Source organism: Culicoides brevitarsis, chromosome 2 (genome assembly GCF_036172545.1).
Source record: "Culicoides brevitarsis isolate CSIRO-B50_1 chromosome 2, AGI_CSIRO_Cbre_v1, whole genome shotgun sequence".
Taxonomy (NCBI): Eukaryota; Metazoa; Arthropoda; class Insecta; order Diptera; family Ceratopogonidae; genus Culicoides; species Culicoides brevitarsis.
This window is the reverse complement of record NC_087086.1, coordinates 17589256-17602802: the sequence shown is the minus strand read 5'-3', so window position 1 is coordinate 17602802 and position 13547 is coordinate 17589256. Positions and strand designations below refer to the sequence as shown.

The 13547-nt window shown below is 29.0% G+C and overlaps 1 protein-coding gene and 1 non-coding gene across 3 annotated transcripts in view; both read left to right on the top strand.

The window, feature by feature from the left end:
* The window catches only part of LOC134829920 (discoidin domain-containing receptor tyrosine kinase B), a 188036-nt gene that overhangs the window by 23232 nt on the left and 151257 nt on the right, over nt 1-13547 (top strand). The window lies entirely within an intron of this gene.
* On the top strand, nt 8881-8953 carry Trnav-aac (transfer RNA valine (anticodon AAC)). The gene has a single exon. It is a non-coding gene; the product is annotated as a tRNA-Val (tRNA).

Below are 13547 nucleotides of genomic sequence, written 5' to 3'. Positions count from 1 at the left end.
ATTTTTTTTCGAGCTTCAAGCTTTTTTTGAAGGCTCGAGCTTTTTAAATACAAAATAACAATTTCTAAAAATTTTTCGCATGAATAAATTTTAGTTTTTGAAAAATTTATTAAAAATTTAAATTGAAATTTTTAAAAGTTTGTTGAGAATTTTATCTTTTTTGTGCAAAATAAATTTTTGAGTATCAAATTAATTAAAAAAATTAGTCAAATTTCGAAAGAAATTTAAAAATAAATAAAATTTATTTTAAAATTTTTTAATTACAATTAAATTAAATAAATTAATTTAAAATTTAAATTAAATTTTAGTGAAATAAATTAAAAATTACACATACGCGATAATGTTTTTTAAATAAAAGTCATTGTCTCTAAAAATATACATAAGTGCACTAACATTTTTTTTTTTCAATTTTTTTTGTATAAAATTATTTAATTAATAAATTATTTTTATAAAATTTAATATTAAAAAAGCTTATAAAGGCTCGAAAATATTTCAGGCTAAAAAAATTCAATTAAACTTTTATAAAAATTAAGAAAAAAAAAAAATTTAAAAAATTTTTTTAAAAATTTATTAATTTAAAAAATAAAAATTTATTAATTTAAATAAAAAAATGTTAATGTTACGGAGAGTAATTTAATGTTTATAAAATTTTTAATTTAATTATTAAAAATTATTTAGGATTCAAAAAATGAATAAAATTAGACTAAAAATAAAAGATACGTATGAAAAATAAATCCAAACTTCCTCACACAACGGTTTTCCCATTTCACATCCAAAATTTTTCATTTATAATTATTTTCATTCCTTCCACAATCCGCACAAACACACAAAACAAAAAGTTCTTTACAATTATCATAAAATAAACAAACAAATTTGTACATTTACCCGAAAATATGTTGGCATATTGTCTGTCTGTCATAAAAGCTTGTCGTCTTCTATTTTTCCAAGCAACTTGGCGGCGGTACATTGACATTCCTTCTCCCGAACTCATTCAGAGATTTAAATGGAATCGGATTTTTTTTCTGTCATACACAATCATTTTGTTGTCTCCTCCGCCACCTCCAACAACAAAAAAGGGAATAAAAACGACAAATTTCCACATTTTATATTTTATTTCGTACTACAAATTCATTATCGTCGAGCTTTAACCACAAGCTTGAGCCGAGCACGTTCTTCATGGAACATATCGTTTTAAAATATCATTAAATGCATAAAGTATAAAAAAAAGTTTGGCTTATTATTTTAAATATAATTTAGCTGTACGAGTGTGCCTTGAATACGAATTTATGATTATTATATTTTCCATGTCGTTCTTCGGTGTCGACGAAATTTTTTTTTTTGCACCGAAAGAAGAGACACGATATTGTCTCAAGTTCATTGGCTATCAAGTGTCGTGTTCGGGTCCTTGTCTCTCTGTTCGTACATTTTTAGAAATTTATATTGTTATTATTATTTAAATGAAAAGTTTTTCCAAACAATACGTTTTTTTGGTGCGGTTTGGCTTGTTGTGCTGTGCTGATGATAACAGAGAGAGAGAGAACGAGGACCTTGGCATGGGTTGAACGACGATGACAACAACTAAAACGCACGACTGACTGAAAATGAAGATAGAAAAAGTTTTTTTTTGTTGCTCGTTAGAAACCACATGCCATAATGCGATCATAAGCTTTAAAATTTTGCCTTATTCAATTAGTACAGAGCAAAATTTCTGTTTGTTGAAGATATTAAGAACACAAATTTTTTTATTGATTTTGTTTTTCGTGTTAGTTTAAATGTAAATTGTAAACTTTAAGGGAGAAATTCATTAATTCATCATTATTTCTTCCCCTCAGTAGCGAGCTGTAATCACACTTTTATGCATGTTTGTTCAGCTAAAGTGTCAAAAGATAATTTATTAATTGTTCCTGCGTCTTTTTTCGTCCCTTCGATGAAGAATTCATTTGATTGAACACAAAATAAATGCATTAAATCGATAAAAAAAACACGAAATTAGGGTTTCAAACCTGTCTATGGTTCGCTTTATCTCTCTCGAAACAACTTACTACTCCAAATTCATGACAATCAATTTTCGATAGATACCTTGTCTTGTCGCTCACACATGTTGTCGTTGTTGTTGTTGCAATCGAAGCGCATCCGTCAGACAACAACAAACATTTTTGTTTAGATTTTTGGTTTAGATATTATCTCGACATGTGATTCGAGAGAATCGACTTGTGAGTGAAACGAGTGAATGAATGATTGATGATGTCTCGCTGTTGTCATTTCAACTGGATTTTTGGTTTCGTCTCGCAGTCAGTCAATTCGAGCGCTCAATCGAGAGGTTTTCAAATGTTTTAGAAGTTAGACTGTTGAAATCTGTGATGAGTGAAGCTGTCAAGTTGTTCGAGTTGCGTCGCGTCAGATGCGGATAATTTCATGAATATGGAGAAAAATTGGAGAGGATATTATTAATATATGGAAAAATGTGACAATCACATGTGGAGTTGAAAGACAATGATGTCGAATGTTTGATGAGTTTGCCGTGTTTCAATGATTAGACGAAGAAATTTGCGTTGAAAATGGCTTTTGAACGGTTTTCAATCAATTTTGACTCAATTATTCGGTGACAGGATAGATAGTTTTTTCAATTTTTCATTGAAATATCGTTAAATATTTAAAAATTAAAAATATCAATATAAATTGAAAATTTATCATACCTTATTTTTCGAGATTTATTCAAGATTTTTATTCTCGAGTATATTAAATGTAAGAAATTTAGGCATTTTAGATAAATTTTAGATAAATTTTTAGTAATTTTCTGTTAAATGAATTCAAATTTTTTCTCTTTTTTAATTTAAAAAAAAAAAATCAGAAAAATGATTATTCTTCGTAAAAATCTTAGGGTCCGTTACCAGTTATCGAACCTAGTAGTGATTGGGATGAACACTTTTCTTTTTTTTTATTATTTAACGAAAACAAATCAATTTGATCAAAATAAAGTATCAGAATATCTAAAATTAAATGGATTTTATAAATTTTGTAAAGTTTTCTCTAATTTTTCTATCCTTAATATTGGACAACTGGTGTTTGACCCTAATTTTATTTTTATGACAGAAATTATTTTTATTTTTAAAAATTTTTTAAAATAATTTCCATATATTTTTATTTATTCTATTTAAATATATGTTTTTAAATAAATATATATTTTTTTTGATTAATTTCAATTATTTAAAAAATTAATTAAAAAAAAAATAATTTCAAATTATACAAAAAAAAAAAAAAATTGAAATAAAAAAAATAAATAAAAATTTAATAAAAAAACTAGGTTTTTACAAACTTAGTCAAAATTTATATTTTTTTTAAATTTTCTGCTATACTTCATTCAAAAAAAAAATCATAAATTGATGACATATCGACGTTACACAAAAAAAAAACAATTTCAATCAAAAACTGACATCCCCGAGGCCTTTCATAGCATTTCCTGCACCAAAATCACTCATCGCACCGACCGATTGTTAAATAATTCAGTTAGAAATTAGTGATGCATTCAATTCAAATCGCCCAGAAATTTTTTCTACCATTCAAATGCACATAATTGATGCGTTATTACACATTGTTCTCGCAGCGTATCAAATTGAGATGATTGATGTCCTTCCTATCTCGCTTCATCTACATCTGTTTCGTATCCAAAGTTGCTGCTTCTAACTTTGTTGTAGTTTTTCAAAAACGTTGAAGGTCATAAACAAACGTTCCCCGGGAAAATTGCATGTCAAACTTTTCCTCATTCTCTTTATTTAAATATTTAATTCATTTCAAACAAAAATTCTCCTGGTTTGTCATCAAACTCGGTCTGTTTGCCGTTTTTGTTATAACACTTTACCAACTTTCGGTAAGTAGCAAACTCAACACACAACTCACAGGCAGGCAGGAGTTTATTTATAATTTATTATAATAATAAATTCTCCTAATAAACTAAACTAAAAAAGTAAACTAAACTCGTCCTTGTTGCTCGAGAGTTTCGTTGTCGTGTCATGTCGTCGTCGTTAAAATATATAAACATGAAAAAATGTGCCACAACACGCAGCATATAAAAAAAAGTGAATAAATAGACAGGACGAGACTGCAAACATACTGTGGTAGCTCGCAAAAAATTGTAGAAACACGAAAAATAACTGTGGTGAGAAAAAAATGAATATTAGCATAAAATATGATAAAGTTAGTACTTTTTTTCAGTAGTATGATGGACTTAGATACCAATTTTAATTTAATAGAAAATTTTTGATTTTTTTTTCTGTACCTTAAACACAAAATAAACCAAAATTATAATTATGATAGACAACTCTCTTCGGTTTTTTTCCTGTTTTGTATTTTTTTAATATTTTTTTTTCAATGGCACGACTGACATTGGACAATGGTACATTTATTTGCCTCGTTAAATTTTTTTCCTTTCCATTTCCACAATTTTGCCTCAACAAAGTTGTCATCGTTCTTCATAATAATAATATTTATAATTCATAATAAAAAAAAAACTTTTTTATATTCGTACGGAATCCTTGCAAAAGACGAATGATGAACAAAAAAAAATATTTTTTTTATGTTTTTGTTGCAAACAAAAAAAAATGACTACTGCATAAAAAAAGACGTCAAATTAATAATAAATTCCCGGCGACTTGGGTTTAATGTCTTGTCCGTTTTTTTTTTTTATATTTTTTTTTTATTTTTCAAAAAAGGAAAAAAAAATTGGTTTAAACGATGACGATTACTCAAGTGCAAAAAAAAATTACTTAACTTATCGATTTATACGGATTTTCTTACAAGAACGAATCTGATTTGAAACATTTTTTTTTGTTATTTTTATAAAAATTTTACAATTGGAACACAGAACAAATAACTCAGGGAACCATCCCATCTGTGACTCGTTCGAGCGTTACTAATATATTAATTGCATTGCTGTGTAATTTCTTCTCCTGTGTTGAAAATACTCTACGCAGGACAACAAATAATAAAAATAAAATAAAATTTGACGATGCGTTTATTACTGTGCTGTTGTTATTGTTGTAAAATGGCAAAAAATTGAAAGTGAAAGGTATTTATGACACCGATATTTGAGTCCCTGGTGAGTGTCGAAAGCGATATCGATGTAGGGAGGAACTGTTTAATCGGCTAATTTCGGTTTATGGACTCAGCTGAAGACATATGTTGGAAAATTATCAGAAAATTTACTGAAAAAAATGGTATACACTTAATAAAATTTAAAGAAAATAAGAAAAATCGAGAAAAAATTCGTATTTGGGTGAAATTTCAAATATGTACTACAACTCTTAACCTCTGAATATCCTCAAGGGTCTTTTTTCATCATCGACTGACCTTTGAATTCATTTCAAACACAAAGAGTCCCTTTCAAAACTCACCCATTGGCAATTCCAGCTCAAATTTCTCCTGTTTTTGTTTACAAAAGATCCAAAACAAATTTATAAATTAATGACAGAACACACAATCGTTAGTTTTGGCTTTTCCAATTCATCCAATAAAACACTAATGAATGCAACATACAAAAACTAACAAATTTATATCCCTTTTTCAATGCATGTCCCGTGTCTCGTAGCAATATATTTCATTTTTCAGACAACATTCATTCATGCCCGTCTCATCCAAGGGGTGTCAAAAATTTTTATTTATGAAATCAATACGAGCTACTTTGTTGCACATAGGTACATGAAACGGCATGGGACGACACGAGAAAAAAAAACAATGCAGAAGGCGAACACTTGTCAATTGTCACACCGTTCCGACCGAAATTTATTGTACTGGCATCAGATGCGTCGCTCGTCGTCGTTGTCGTTGCGATGTTAGTTTAGCAGCAGTGGCTTTGTTTACTTATTATTGGTTTGATTTTGAAATTAATGCAGAGGGATTTAGAAAAAAAAGTGTTATTGATGGACGAGTGAGGGAGGAGGAAGGGAGGGTAAAATTGATATGATATTGAAAAGACGCAAAAGACATCAATTAGCAGATGTTTCGATTTGCTTTCAATTTATTCCTCTGTGTGGGTATAGAAGAAGGATTATCTGAAAAACATCCTCGGGCTAAAGTTCAAATAAGCAAAAAAATAAAACTCACCAGCAGAAAATTTTCCTTTATTTGACCTCGAATTTGTTTTTGCGCTTCTGGCATGTCTAATCAATCGTCTCCCCCTCCCTCGTTTCTGGCTCGTCTTAATTTACATTCTAAATTATTATTCAAATAAGTGCCAAAAAATGAATAATTTCTTTTAAAACCCATCTTCCCTCTTAGTTGTTTTTCCATCCTCATCACTTAGACACAAGACTAATGGTGTGGCAACGTCAAAATGAAATTAAAATGCATTTCTGAGATAGTTTTGTCTCGTTTTTTTTCTCTCTGTAATTCGAGACGTTAAAATATTTTGTTTTATTATTTTTTGTGAGTGAGTGATGAGCGTTTTATCTACTCGTCTCGAGCAAGAAGGGTTGAAAATATTTTACTTCAGATTGTAATCAGACACCTTGTTTGTATTTTGTCTTACATGCAAATTTTGTTTGTACGAAAAATTGATGAAGACATGACATTGAAATTAATATTCCAAAAAAGACAGGGGAGAATTATGACACTCGGCGCAAAAAAAAATGAGTGTTAGCTCTTTAAACTTTTTGAAATCGAAGATGAAGTCCCACAAGAGCGAATTTTCAGCGCTGCACATGTTCGCATTATTTATTTTGCATTAAAAATATTTTTCTTGTTTGTTTGTTAAAAAAAACATCACTAATAAGGGAAGTTCCATGGAAACATATGCGGAATAAAAAAACAGACAATGAATCGCGAATCCTCTTTATTGTCCGATCCTCTTGAAATATTTTTTTTTGTTCAACTAATGCCCTGTATTTGTATTGTACATTCTATTCACAACAGAAATTAATAATAATACGCATTAAAAATTTTCCAGTAAAAAAAATAACAAAACAACAACAAGCCAAAAATCTACACTTGAATCCCTTGCATTGTTCGCCAAAGCACCTTAAATAAGGCCAAAACAAGTTTCAAAAATTTTTTAAGATATACGAATCTTTAAAGGAAATATAAAATTTTAATTATTTTTGAAATTATTCAAAAATTTAAAAAAAAATATTTTTATCAAATTTAAGGTCGGTGAAAAGTTATCAATTTTTTCAGAAGCAAAAAAGATATTTAATTTTCTTATTTTTAATTTTTATTATATTTTTTTTATTTTTATTCATTTCACAATTTATAAAAAAAAAATTAAAATTAAAAAAAAAACATTTTAAATTAAATTAAATAAAATAAAATTAATTTCAAATAAATTTAAAATTTATTTTTTTTATGTATTAATTTAATTATTGATTAATTAAAAATTTTGATAGAAAAAAAAATTATTTAATAAATTAAAAAATAAAATAAAAAGTAAATTTAAAAAAAATTAAATTTTAAATTAATTTTTATTAATGAATTATTTTTTTTATTTTAAATTAAATTAATTTTTTTAAATAAATGATGAAATCGAAATCATTTTTGATTTTTGTACCGGCCTAAATTAAAAAAGACGGATTAGAATTATTATTTTTATTATTAGGTATTCACCCTTTTTTACGATCTCTATTTTCATTATTTACTATTAGTTAGTGAATAGTGACTGTCAGTACGAATCAAAAGTGATGTTGCACGAAGAAATATTGCACGCATGAATTTAAATCAGAGCAATGTTTATTTTATTTTGCTCCGACAAAGACTACGACCCTCGATATCGTTAATATTATTAATAATTTAATTATGATTCAGAGCAAATACTAGTCAAAAAAAATTATTCGAGAGAGAAAGAGAAAGGGATCGCTTTGTTGTACTTGCATTTTTATTACGATCTCGTAACTTTTTAACAAAACATGGATTACCCTTTTTTGTGCATGACATTTACTCGGCAACATGTAAAGTAGATGAGTAATGTTTGAAGAAGCAACAAAAAAGGGATCATGAATAAAATGAAGATGAGTCTCTAATGGCAAGGCAACAAAAAATGATTGAAATGAAGACAAAAGTGTGTTATGTTAGTTTTAAACTTTTTTTGTTGTTACTTGTTAAAAATAACAAGGGGGACCGCACATTATTATTAGTGGATTCAATGCATTTAAAATTTGATTGAGATTAATGTTTTGCTGTGAAATACTGGAAAGGTGACATTAATCATAAAAATTTTATCAAAAGCTTCACAAAAATTACTTAAAAACTGCCCCATCTGCGGTTTTTTCCAAAATCTTTTGTAAAAAAATTCACAATTGAACAACGATGATGAATAAAAGTGTCGAAATGTCATTTTTCTGCCATTAAATTCAAAAAGACAATAGAAATCCGCGAGGAAATCGACATTAATCGACGATCAATGAAAAGAAATGCTGACGCTGAACATTTTTCCCCCACGAGATTTGCAGTCGTCGCTCATTACTTTTATTGATAAAAATGTAAAAAAAAGTAATAATAAAAGTAGCAATTGTTGCACCATCAACACACTTCCATCATCGCAGTTCTTTTGTTCTTTGGATTTATTGTGAAAAAAAATTATAATTCGCATGTCAATTGAAATCTGGATGAATAGAAATTTAGAGAAAAACACCCTTATTGTGAACCGCAGCCAATAAATGCTTTTGTTACATTTTTTTTATTAAAAAAATGCATTAAACTTTACCAATAAATGACGAGATCGCTTTTTAAAACAAAATAAAGCGACTTTCTTTATGAATAATTTCTTTATGTATACGAACGTCACACAGGTACAATCAGGTTTTTCGTATAAACAACCTTGAGAGATTAAAATTAGACCTCGTAACATATGCGCGCTCTCGTACGGTAGCGATTTTTACATTTATGTTGATATCTGTTTCTATGGAGGAGTGGTTAACTCGTCTGTCTAACACACAGAAGATCCCCAGATCGAGACTGGGTAGAAACAATTAACTTTTTTTGCTATTTTTTTTTTAATTTTTTTATATTACATATTTTATAAATTTAAAACTATTTGACTTAAGACTTAAGGTTTGTTGATTGTTTTAAGTTTGACTTAAATAATTGACTAATTTTTTTTAATTTTTAAACCAATTGATTTTTTTCCTCGAAATTTAGTTGAAAACCTAAAAATGTTGAACTAATTTCAAATTTTCTTAAACTTAAGCTCAAGTTAAAATATTATTTTAGCTTAAACTTAGTTTTGAATTAAGTCACATAAGTCTTGTAAGCTTAAGTTTAAGTCAAATTAAGTTTTAGAAACTTATTCTTAAACTTAAGCTAACTAAACTTATGTGTCTGAAACTTTAACTTAAGCTTAAGTCAATGGAATATTTTGACTTAAGCTTAAGTTTGAGGAAAATTTTAATTAAGTCAAAAGTCATTTTTTTTTATTTCAATCAAATTTTGGGAACAAATTCCATTTTTTAAAAAGTTTTATTAACTAGTTATACAAATTAAGTTAATTTTTTGACTTAAGTTAAACTTAAATGAATTTTGTTTAAGTTTAAGTCATAAATTTGATTTGCAGCATTTTAAATAGATTTTTCAATTGAATTTCAATTTTTTCTTAAACTTAAGCATTTCAGTCAAAATTTTCTTTTGTCTTGAACTTAAGCTTCAGTTTAAGTCACGTTAAGTTTTATTGTCTCATAATATCCATCTTTTTCACGGACAGACGAATTTCTCTCTTGAAAATCCTTCCCCTGAGACAAATAAAAATCTAAAAAAGGCGTTTTTTTATTCACAAAAAATTGATTAAATTCACACGAGACGTTGTTCCTCCGGTGCGTAACAACAGGGAAGTTACTATAATTGCCATCGTTTAAATTATCGAATTCGACTTCGGGCAATGCTTTGATTATTATATGATTAGCTTTATAATTTAATAAATATTATTATTATTTTTTTTATGGGATTTTTATTTCTCTACACAAAGACCTTCAACGTTCGTAGTAGCGAAAAATATGAATAATGAAAATTTAAATTAAAATTGAAATAAATGGGACGTCAGGGATGATGATGATGATGATGAGAAAAGAACTATGCTAGTCTCAGTTGTTGTGTTCGGCGGCGGCGGTGAGCTCAGGCGGGTGGCAATGTAATGCGAAAATTATAAAGAAGGCGGTGATTATTTTTTTTTATCAGTAAATCCCGCGTGATGTTTTACAATAAAAACGATGGGAAAAGGGGGAGTGGAGATAAATCGATGAACAGATGAGACCACGAGACAAATTTCACTTTAAGACTAAAGATTTAAATCTGAACGCGATTTAAATTTTATTCATTGGCACGTACAGCGGATTTAGCTTGAAATTTAAAGTTTTACAAAATTTTTCAACGATTTAAAAATATAATCGTTGTCATAATAATTGAATTTTCAAGGAAATCTTTCCTGAAGGATTTGTAAAAAATAAAAAAAATCCTTCAGACAAAAGAAATTTCATTTAAATAATATTTGTCGAAGGAAAAGTAAGTAACAAAAAGGAACAGATTGCAATTTTCCCAAAGATTTTTTTTATTTTTCATTTCTGTCCCTCGTCTGATAAAGCGGGATGAAGTCTTTTTCATATTATTATTATTAATTTTATTATTTAAATTGAAATTTTATCTGTTGACTGTCTTGCGTTCGCGTTTTGATATGAAAACTTTACAAAAATAAGGGACGATAATATTTTCATTGAAATTTCTTCTTCATTTTCACCTTTCACGACGATTTTCTAATGAAATATTTTTTCTTTGTCTCTTTTCAGGTACGTCAAATGTAGGCCAATCCTTTTATACTCGGCATTCGTTCAACTTGACTTTACCATAAAAAGGGTTCATTTATGAAAGAAAGAAGAAAAAAATTGATGGAAAACAAGACAATTTGGATGATTGAAGGCAACACAACCCTTTTTAATGCAAAATACATTCAAAATACCTTTAAATCCCTCCTTTTGAGCCATTTTATGAATGGAATTTGTATGAAAATCGATATCCACGAAATTTTTCATGCGGCAGGAATGTTTTTCAGAGACATGTAAATGCACCGAAAACACACGTAAAGTATGCCCGATCGATATTCCGGTGAAATATTACGTAACATTGCATGTAATATACTCGAAATGTGCTCAAAATGCGATAAAAACGAGAAAAAAAACTATAACAATTCAATTGAATTTCCATCTCCGTCTCGATATCTTGTTATTTCCGAGCCGAACTCAAATTGGATCGATATTCCCCTTTCTCGAGTGTTGGCAGTGAACATGCAAGAAACAAGGAAATTTTCTTTCAATATTAGAAAATGTATAAATTTATTATTCACTTTTTTTTCTCTGTATGAAAAAGAGAATAAGAGCGAGATATGGAAATAGACATTCGGTTATTCTTTATGTTATGTCTTTTATTTTATTTCCCAATTTACACAAATTTGAATTTTACCTTCGTTCCCTTTTCGCCAACGATTTCGTCTATTAAAGGAGCTTCTATGATGACATGATTTGGCATTGAACGACTCAGTTTCTGATTTTTTTTTTCGTTTTTTACCGCATTTCGCAGAAAAATGCGATTTTAAAGTCGATTTGTCGTCTGTGGCCCAAAATTTTTGTACATAATTCTTAGTTTTTTGTGAACTCAGAACATCATTGGGCAGTTCCTTAGGTTTTGAGGTGTATGGAACTGTGAAAAGATAATGAGGAGTATGAAAATGTGAAGTGAGGAGTACAAAATTGTGAAATTTGTGCATTTTAATGAAAAAAAAAGTCCACAGATGATGAGGAGTTCGATTTTGTGAAGCGAGGACTACTAAAATTTGAAATGAGGAGTATGAAATTGTGAATTGAGGAGTACAAAAAAGTGTAGGTCTGGAAAATCGAAATGCGATATAGTATGTCGTTCTTTAAACGACTCCCTTTTCTTTTTTTTCTTTTAAAGGGGAACTTTGTCCGTTAGATTTCGTCTAAATTAAAAGAAAAAAATATGAAAAATCATAAAAAATCGTTTTTATCTTTTAATTTGCATGTTCACGTTCTTGTCCATAAATTTCCTTCGTTCGTTCTTGACACGCAGCACTCTTTTTCAACAATTTCCGTTAAACATATTAAATGCTTTACCGCCATCAAACACATCAAGCACCATCTTACTGCTATAATTTATAAATTGACGCGTCTATCGACGTTCGACAGCGCAGCGAAAAACACAAAAAAATAAAATTAAAACAATAATAATGCTCTTGAAGGTCATAAATTTTTCCCTTTTTCCAGTCGAGGCGGCGAAAAACTTTCTATATGTGCACGACTAGCGAACACGAAAATAATTTTTAATACCTTTCAAGTTTATTGCTTTTTTCGGTGTATGCACGCAGAGTGGCAGAGTGTAAAAGTGAGTGAATGTGGTTTGAGCGAAAATCCATAAGAAAATGAATGAAAAAAGTTTTTGACGCGTTGTTTGTTCGGTTTTGCTGTAAAAAAGGTGCTTTTTGCATAATAAATTAATAAAATAGTTAGAAAACATTGAAAGGAACGGGAAAAAGGACCGTTTTTCATTTTATGTTCTTTTTTTCCTTCCTTCCTCCTTTTGTTGTAAACTCCAAAACTCTTGAACGATCGATACCTGGATGACAAACAGGAGACTTGAGGCCCATTACATGTCTCATTGATCATTTTTTGTGTGACATTTCCTTTTTAAAGAATAAATTGTTCCAGACAAAAGGCACTTCAACTTCACATTCACTCGAAAAGATCTTCAACAACAAATGCATCGATTAGTATTTCAATTATTTCCATCCTCGAATGTCGCCCCTTCGCTGTTAAACAACTTCCTTTGCGATTTTGAAGAAACCCCCTGAATTAACAGTTAATAAAGAAGGGATTTCTTTCTTCGTCACTTATTCCTTTTGGCAAAACTACAAAATAAATACAAAAAAAAAATGTTGAAACAAAAATGTATCAGACCGAAAGAAAATTAGGAAGTTCTTTGTGTGGTGACATTACGATACAAAAATTTTTTTTTGTCGTGGGGGGAACTTGAATGAACATTTAAATACAGGCGCAAAAATTGAGGGAGACATGAAAATCAATGTGGTTAAGCTTGGGTGCATTTTCAATGTCATTAAATGCTTTTCTCCATAAATTCTGGTAAATACATATATTGAATTTGCTTAACGAAGCATTTTCGTTTGCTTTTTGTGCATGTAACGTATTTACGGTCTTTTGTTGATTTTTCCAGGCCCATGGCTCGGCTCTTGCTGGCATTGCATGTCTCGAGTAACGCAATTATTGTCGGTCTCCCCTATGTATAAAAAAAAAGTTATTTATTTGAGAATATTTCGTACAACACAAAAACGCGGCAACGACTCATTTGCCACCACAAATTTCATAATGATATTAAACTTGATTTTTGTTTTATTTGCACCGGTGGTTCCGTTTTTTAATAGACATTAAGACGCCTTTTGTATAAATATTTGTTTTATTTTTTTTTTGTTCATTCATTTCGTGTCGTCGTTTTCGGCAATTGTGCACTGCGTGTGTTCCTGTGTGTTTGTGTCAGGGCTGCAAAAGTGT